The sequence below is a fragment of the Zosterops lateralis genome, assembly GCF_965231275.1.
Source record: "Zosterops lateralis genome assembly, chromosome: 9".
In the NCBI taxonomy this organism is placed as follows: Eukaryota; Metazoa; Chordata; class Aves; order Passeriformes; family Zosteropidae; genus Zosterops; species Zosterops lateralis.
In genome coordinates, this window is record NC_139769.1 from 100,531 (window position 1) to 108,747 (window position 8,217).

At 47.3% G+C, this 8,217-nt stretch overlaps 1 long non-coding RNA gene across 1 annotated transcript; it reads right to left on the reverse strand.

Annotated features, from left to right (window-relative positions):
- Positions 1-6,240: 6,240 nt before the first annotated feature.
- On the reverse strand, positions 6,241-7,229 carry LOC310912666. The gene is made up of 4 exons (XR_014590696.1): positions 7,168-7,229; positions 7,048-7,089; positions 6,722-6,795; positions 6,241-6,555 (listed from the first exon to the last, which is right to left on the reverse strand). It is a non-coding gene; the product is annotated as an uncharacterized lncRNA (long non-coding RNA).
- Positions 7,230-8,217: the final 988 nt, after the last annotated feature.

Genomic DNA, 8,217 nt, shown 5'->3' on the forward strand with positions numbered 1-8,217 from the left:
TACAAAGAAAGAGAAAGAGAGAAACAGAGAAAAAACAGAGAGAGAGAGCGAAACAGACAGAGAAACAAAGCAAAAAAGAGTCAGAGCAACAGAGAAACACAGTGAGTTAGAGCGAAAGAGAGACTTGGAGAGAAACAGAGTTGTTAGAGTGGAAGTAAAAGAGAAACAGCATTAGAGTGAAACTGAGACAGAGTGAGCGTGAGAGAAACAGAGAAACAGACAGAGACTGAAAGAGAAACAGAGTTACACTGAAATAGAGTTACAGCGAAACACAGGGAAAGAGAAACAGAGCTAGAGAGAAACACAGAATGAAAGCAAAAGAGAAACAGCTAGAAATAGAACAACAGAGGAAAAAAAAGAGTTAAGAGAGAAAGAAGCAGAGTGAGAGAGAAAAGGAAATAGCATGAAGATATAGAGAGGAAAATAAATAGACTTACCTGGAAGTAGGGAAATAGAGTGAAGGAAAGCAAGAAATAGAGTGAGAGAAAATGACTCAATGACACCAAATGAAGACAGGAGCCAAAGGGGGGCAGAGGGGGCAGGAGGGAATCTTAATTAAGGTGGATTCAACTACTATTGAACGAACATTTTTATTTACACTTCAGCAAAACACATGGAAACAACATATACAAATGCAAGTACAGATACAACCCATAGACACGCTGATAAAAGTACAGCTTCGTACAGAGCAAAACATGGAAACACGGCAGCAAATGCAAATACGGAACAATACAGGGAACCGCAAGCCAAATACACATTGAGACAATAGAACAGTTTTTCTGCTTCTGAAACATCCATTAGATCTCATTTTATTGGTACAGGAAATGCAAAACAAAAGCAGCACACATAAAATAGAACGGTCATCCACCACCCGCACCTCCTTCAGCTTGCACACAAACCCACCCTCGCTCTCACCTCAAAGCACCTCCCAACAACCCCCAATCATCAACACACACTCGCAGCACTCCTCGGGAACGTGGTTCCCGGGAGCCTCAACACAAATCGGCCTGCCTGACGAAAACCCCGGTCCCTAGGCCGTCGGCACCCAAACTTTGGCGATGAACATCGCCTCGCAGACCGGCCGGGACCGAGGAAAAAAAAACCCAGCCGGGGAGGAAAATTAAAAAAACCCCCCCAGCTGGGGATTTTTTATTCTAAATTTAAAATGTGTTGAAAAACCTGAAAGGCAAAAGTCACGCACACAAGGTTACAACCAGTCAAACCAGTCAGCACACACACAGGCAAACACAAGCAAACACAGACAACTCTCATATACACACAGTCACTCTTCAGCGTACATGGTAGATTCCAGGAAACTTGTAGCATCAGCAAGCACAGAGATGCTAATCCTCCTCAGGGACCTGGAAGACAACAAGAGGTGGTCAACAAGGGCTTATCTGACAGCAAGTTATCCCCACTCCAGGCCCATATCTCCTATGCCCAAAACTCCACAGAAAAGAGGTGAACTGTGAAGTTTTACAACTGTTCTACCTCACTAAGACTACGTGCCAGGGCAGGGCAGCTCACACATAAGTGGCATAAGATAGCCTGATACAACATAGTCACATACAATAGGATACAGCATAAGCCAGCATAGTCACATACAACATATTCAGATACAATGTAGGCACATACAATATAAACCAACATACTGCGATACAATAGACTCAGATACAATGTAGGCACACACAATATAAGCCGACACTGAGAGACGCAATATTGGCGCATTCAACATTGGCACATACAACGTGAGCAGAGACAGGTAGAATACAAGTGCTGACTTCAGATAACTCTGAAAGATACTGCAGGCACGTGAGGGGAATCTAATACCCTCCCTATAAAAGTCCAAGAGAATGGCATCTGAAAACGCGGCGCTACCGAAGCTGAGAATGAAAACGGATGAAAACGCTCAAGTGTCCGTGTGCCGGCCTCAAAAAGTCAAAATGTAACGAGGCCGGAATAAGGATGATCCGGGAAAGTACGCGAGGAGAATACGGCCGATGTGGGCCGGAATGATGCAGATAAAGCGTCTGGATGTAACAAAGGCCTATCACACAGAAGACAAGGGACACAAACAACACAATGCAGACGCAGACAACACAGCAGACACAACTTGAAACTGCCAGGCAGTTTCACCTTATGGACCCAAGACTCCTAGCACAAGATGAGCCACAGGCTGATGACACCAAAGGAAAGAAAGCTTTAAGGCAATAGCACGTGATGATGAAACGGAACTCCTTACAAGAACTAGCGCCTAAGTTGTTAATACGATGCTCGAGAAGCTGGGTAGGCCGAGAGAAGGAAGCGATGACTGCCGGGGGACCGTGGCGATAGCTCTGGACCCGAAGGCGACCTCGTCGGGTAAAAACGTCCACGAGGATGTTGAGACTCAAAGACAGATGACGGCGCAAAACACGCGAGGACGCGGAACTGCCCTGCCCGGCAAAGCCTCCGGTGAGGCCGAGGTGAAACCCTCTCCCGTTACTTCCGAGGGGCCCGTCCCACTAGGGCCCTCTCCTCTAAGCTGACTTTGAATTGCCTCCTTTTGCAAAGCTTTTTCCCCTTCACCCAAACACCAGCCCAAACACTTATCTTTCACAAGATGAGCGCACAAAAATCCATCTTCAATGGAAAAGAACACATCCACTTCAGTGCTGCCATATCTAGTCTTGGGCTCTGCACCTCATGGTACCTAAGACAACAAAACAGAAAATGTGACAATTGCCTGACAGAAAAAGTAATCCCCAGGCCTCCCCTGCACCGCTACCCCGGCTCACCTCAGATCATCATTTGACTCCTGAGGCTGCCCGGAGGGTACCTGCAAAAGGAAAAGGCACACATTTAGCGTGCTGTTACACACCGCTCACCTGAGTCATCCTGTCAAAATGTCAACTCACCTGCTTGCCTCTCTTCCCTGGTATGCGTAGGGCCGCAGCAGCTCCCACAAAGAAACAAGGCAAAAAGCAGGCTGAGTTACTGTGAAAACACAATTGCTCCAGTCTGACAGAACTCTGAAACATGTATATCTTAAACTTGTACCCACCAAGCTGCTGGGATCCAGGACTGGAACACCTTGCAAGTGGACCACCTAAAAAAAAAAACCCCAAAAAAACTCAACAGTGTATGCTTAGAGTTGCACCAGAAATTGAGACCTGAGCAACAACTGCTTCCATCCACCAGTCAACACTCACCCTGTCTGCTTCACCTGGAGTGCCAATATCATATGTTATCTCCTAAAAATAAAGACAAAGAACAATGAAATACACCTCAACGTCAAGTTACTGCTGGTAATACTGCGCATGGGGAGAATGAGACCTAAAAGAAAAAAAGGCACCACAGTGTTCACAGCTTTCTCCATTCAGGTTTTTTAATTTTGCAGAAAATACAGAGGTTTTTTACTAACTGCACTCTCAATTATATCCAGACATCCAATGGACATGGAGGTCATTTTTCTACTCAGGGTAAGAAAGAGAATGGAGAAAAAAAAAAAAAAAACCAACAAAAAACAACCCCAAAGAAAACATAAGTTAATGGTTTCTGTGTAGAAGTCCACCGGAAGGGTGGTCAGTGCTCAGAGAATGGGAGTCTCCTGGAAAACAGAGAATGCTTGGTCTTTTTTCATGCTATCCTTTATCTTTTTCATATTAAAGCATGGCACAAATGAATTTAGTGTTCTTTGATGTCAGTCTTTTCCTGGTTTTTCTCTCCTTTAGGGTCAAACTTCCACATACTCTGGGTAAGAAATAGTATTTAAAAAAGGAACAAAGAAAACATAAAAAAATAAAAATTTAAAAAAAACTGAATAAAAATAAAAAGTTTTTAAAAATTAAAAATACAAAAAATAAAAACATGGAAATAAAATAAAAATCTAAAAAAAATCTAAAAGTAATGTTAAAAAAAGTTAAAAATTAAAAATAAATATAAAATCTTTTAAAGAACACAAAACAACAGCTGGACTGGGATGAGGCCTTCCAGGGGCTTTGCTTCCTACTGGCTCCATCCTTTTTTACCAACTACCTGCAAGACGAAAAACAACAGGGATAAAGTTTCAAACAGGATGTCCTTGGTTGAGGCACTACAAAATAAGATTTTTAACAAAAAGTCAGCCAAAAAAAGAGAGTCTGAAAATCAAGATATAAGCCTCACAGCTATTTAAAAACAAAACAAAACAAAAAAGCTGTCACTGGTGTGCATAACTTGCCAGCCCCTCATGGTTTGAAGTCCTTAGCATTTATTTTTACCAAGTTGACAACTAAAACCTTGTAGAAAGGTTAAAAACAAAATCCTGGACAAAACCAGGCATTTTCCCAAGCCCCCTCAGTGTGGAGCTGTGTCAGCCCCAAGTGTTTGGTCCCCCAGCCAAGCCCAGAGCAGGCTCCAGCTGCTCCCCAGGGGGGGGTTACCAAGGGACTCACTTGTTTGGAGCTGTAAATGCAGGTGCCCTGCACTGGAGTGCCAATAAATGTGAAATATGGGACTCTCATCATCAACAGTGACTGACCTTCCCTGGGGAGCCCCCTCACCCAGGATGGGGCACTCTGCCATGGATTTAATCCATCTGCATCTGAAAGGAAGTCAGGACAAAAGTCAAAGTGCTGCAAGATAATGTGACAGCTCCAGACAATTTGTGCCAATCTAGGAATACCCTCTACAGCCCAACTACACCCCACATGACAAATTTCAAGCCCCCAGGACTTGTCCCATTCCCCCGACACCCAGACTGAGCAACAAGGCAGAGCAGCTCCAGGACAAACACACCAACACCCGTGACACAGGACAAAAGGGGGGACACAACAGGGACAGAAATATCTGGGCAAGAAGAATGACCCTGAGGACCGAGAGAACTCGCAATGAGATGACCGAGGTAAGACCCATGGGGAGCTGACCAGGCTCAGAGAACCCTGCAGGAAGAAGATGCCAACGGGATCACTGATCCCAAGAAACGCAGGGATGGATGCCTGAGAATCCTATGGTCAGAATCCTCCACTCAGCTGTGCACTTTTAGAAGACCTAATCTGCCAGAATCGATCACAGCAGTGCACAGCTGTGGATACAGCTCAGAACAAGACCTGGAAAGGCATCAGAGTGGATGGTTGTGAAGAGAGATGGATAAGGCACCAGCCTGGATGGTTGTGAAGAGAGATGGATCCTGATGTGCCTGAGCACCCGAGTCAAGGGTTTGATGCCTGGCCTGGTATCAGCACCAGGAACAGGGAGATGTTAAGAACGATGCCTGGGGTTTCTAACAGATCCCTCAAAGGGATAACACAACAGACACAGAGCGCACAACAGACAAGTGACACGACCTTGCCCTGGGACTGCTCTGCCCTGCACATCTCAGCACTGGGATCAAAAATGAGACTTTTCCCTTTACACAGCCTAAGGAGTCACAGCTTGGACATCCCCATCTCCAAACCTGATTTAAAAACCCCTCCTGGTGACCCCTGAACCCACACCCCACTTTCATCCCCTCTGTGGCTCCCAGCCCTCCACTTATCTCTGGGACATCTGGAGATGCAAATCCACGTCAGGTACAAAAAAAGGCCACCTCTCCCTCAGGGAAATTCGTGCTGTCACTGGGCTGTTATCTCACACTCAGCTACAATAAAGGAAAGCAAACGTGACCGTGTGATCTCAGCAGCACATTGGCCAAAAACCAGCAATTCTGCTACTCACCACCTCCTAAGCACACCCAGGTCTTCAGGCCCTGTGCTCCAGCTGTGCTCAGACACCAACACTGCGGGGTGTGCCTGGGTTAAGAGCAGACAAGGTGATGTGGCACTGCTGAAACTTGAGCAGAGCCTCGCTCCTCCTCCCTGACACACCTCAACTCCTCGGCTGTTACCAAAGCCCACCTGGATGGCCCCTTCAAATGGAGAAGGTCAAGGCTTCACCATAGAGTCCTGTAATGCTCCCACTGTCTGGTTGGTGAGGGGAGCTCGGCATCGTGTGAGTGGAACACCTAAAACACACAGCACTGGACGCTCAGCGTTCCACCAGCAAGTGAGGCTTGAGCAATAGTAACTGCCTCTGTCCACTGATCACTGCTCACCTCGTACACTTCACCTTGACTGCTGATATCAGCCCTTACCTCCTAAAAATAACGACAAAGAGCAGTGCTGTAACATGGCCACCATTTACACTCCCCTGCAAACACAAACAGTGACTGACCTTCTCAGGGGAGCCCCCTCACACAGGATGGGGTGCTCTGCCATGGATGTAATCCATCTGCATCTGAAACAAAGTCAGGACAAAAGTCAAAGTGCTGCAGGAGAACTCAACAGCTCCAGACACTTTGTGTCACCCTCACTGTTTTTACTCCTGAGGGGTCCATCCCACAAGGGCTCTCTCCTCTCTCAGGTAACTTTAAATTGCCTCCTGGCACTGAAAAGGTTTTTTCCCTTCTCCCAACCACCAGCCCCAGCAACTTAACTTTTGAATATGAGTGGACAAAATCCATCCTGGGCAGAAATGAACGTGTTGGCTCCGTGGATTTGAAGACGTTCTCTCAGTGCTGCCATATCCAAACTCCAGCTGTGCACCTCCTCACACTACCTGGAACCACAGAACAGAAAAAGTGACTATTTCACTCCAGAAGAGTCACCCCCGGGGCTCCTCTGCACCCCTGTCCCGGCCCCCCCTCAGATCTTCCCCCCACTCCAGAGGCTGCCCAGAGTGAACCCAGCAAAAGGAAAAGGGACACACTGAGCACAGCACTCACCTCTGGGCCACCTGCCCAAGTGCCAACGCACCCACTCCCTCTATTCCCTGGCACACCTGGGGCAGCAGAAGCAACTGCAAAGAAACAAAAAAGGAAAAATTATGCTGAGTTACTATGAAACAGCAACCTCCCTGCTCTGACTGAAGCACAGCACAAGTGAACCCTAATGTTGCACCCATCTACCCTCCTCTGGCATCCTGGGCCAGCACATCTGCCAAGGAAACAACCCAAAATAAATAAATAAATAAAAACAGTGAATGCTTAGAGTAGAACCAGAAGTGAGACTTCAGCAAAAGCAACTGCTTCTGTCCACCATCACTGCTCACCTCATCCACTTCACCTTGACTGCAGAGGTCCAGCCTTACCTCCTAAAAACAAAGACAAAGAGCAGTGCTATAACATGGCCACCATTTACACCTCCCCTGCAAACGCAAACAGTGACTGACCTTCTCAGGGGAGCCCCCTCACCCGGGATGGGGCACTCTGCCATGGATTGAATCCATCTGCATCTGAAACAAAGTCAGGACAAGAGTCAAAGTGCTGCAGGAGGACTCGACAGCTCCAGACACTTTGTGTCAATCCAGGGATACCCTCTACAGCCCAACTACACCCTACATGACAAATTACAAGCACCCAAGACTTGTCCCATTCCCCCTACGCCCAGACTGAGCAACAAGGCAGAGCAGCTCCAGGCCAAACACACCAACACCCGTGACACAGGACAGGACAAAAGGGAGGACACAACAGGGACAGAAATATCTGGGCAAGAAGAATGACCCTGAGGACCGAGAGAACTCGCAATGAGATGACCGAGGTAAGACCCATGGGGAGCTGACCAGGCTCAGAGAACCCTGCAGGAAGAAGATGCCAACGGGATCACTCATCCCAAGAAAAGCAGAGATGGATGCCTGAGAATCCTAAGGTCAGAATCATCTACCTGTCTCTGCATTCTGACAAGACCTAATCCACCTGAATGGATCACAGCAGTGCACAGCTGTGGATACAGCTCAGAACAAGACCTGGAAAGGCATCAGACTGGACACTTGTGAAGAGAGATGGATCCTGATGTGTGTCTGAGCACCTGAGTCAAAGTTCAATGATATCAGTGCCTGGCCAAGGAACAAGGAGATGTTAAGAACAATGCCTGGGGTCTCCAAAAGACCCCTTGAAGGGTTAAGGCAAAAGACACACCACACAGGACACACAAAAGACACAGAGTGCACAACAGACAAGTGACACGACATGCCCTGGGACTGCTCTGCCCTGCACACCTCAGCACTGTGACACCTTCCCTTCACGTGCCCTAAAGGGGTCACATCTTGGACATCCCCATCTCCAAACCTGACCCAAAAATCCCTCCCAGTGACTCCCAACCCACACCCCACTTTCACCCCCTCTGTGGCTTTGAGCCCTTCACTTATCTCTGGGATGTCCAGGGATGAGAATCCACATCAGGGGCCAAGGAAGGCTGTCTCTGCCTCTGGGAAATTCCTGCT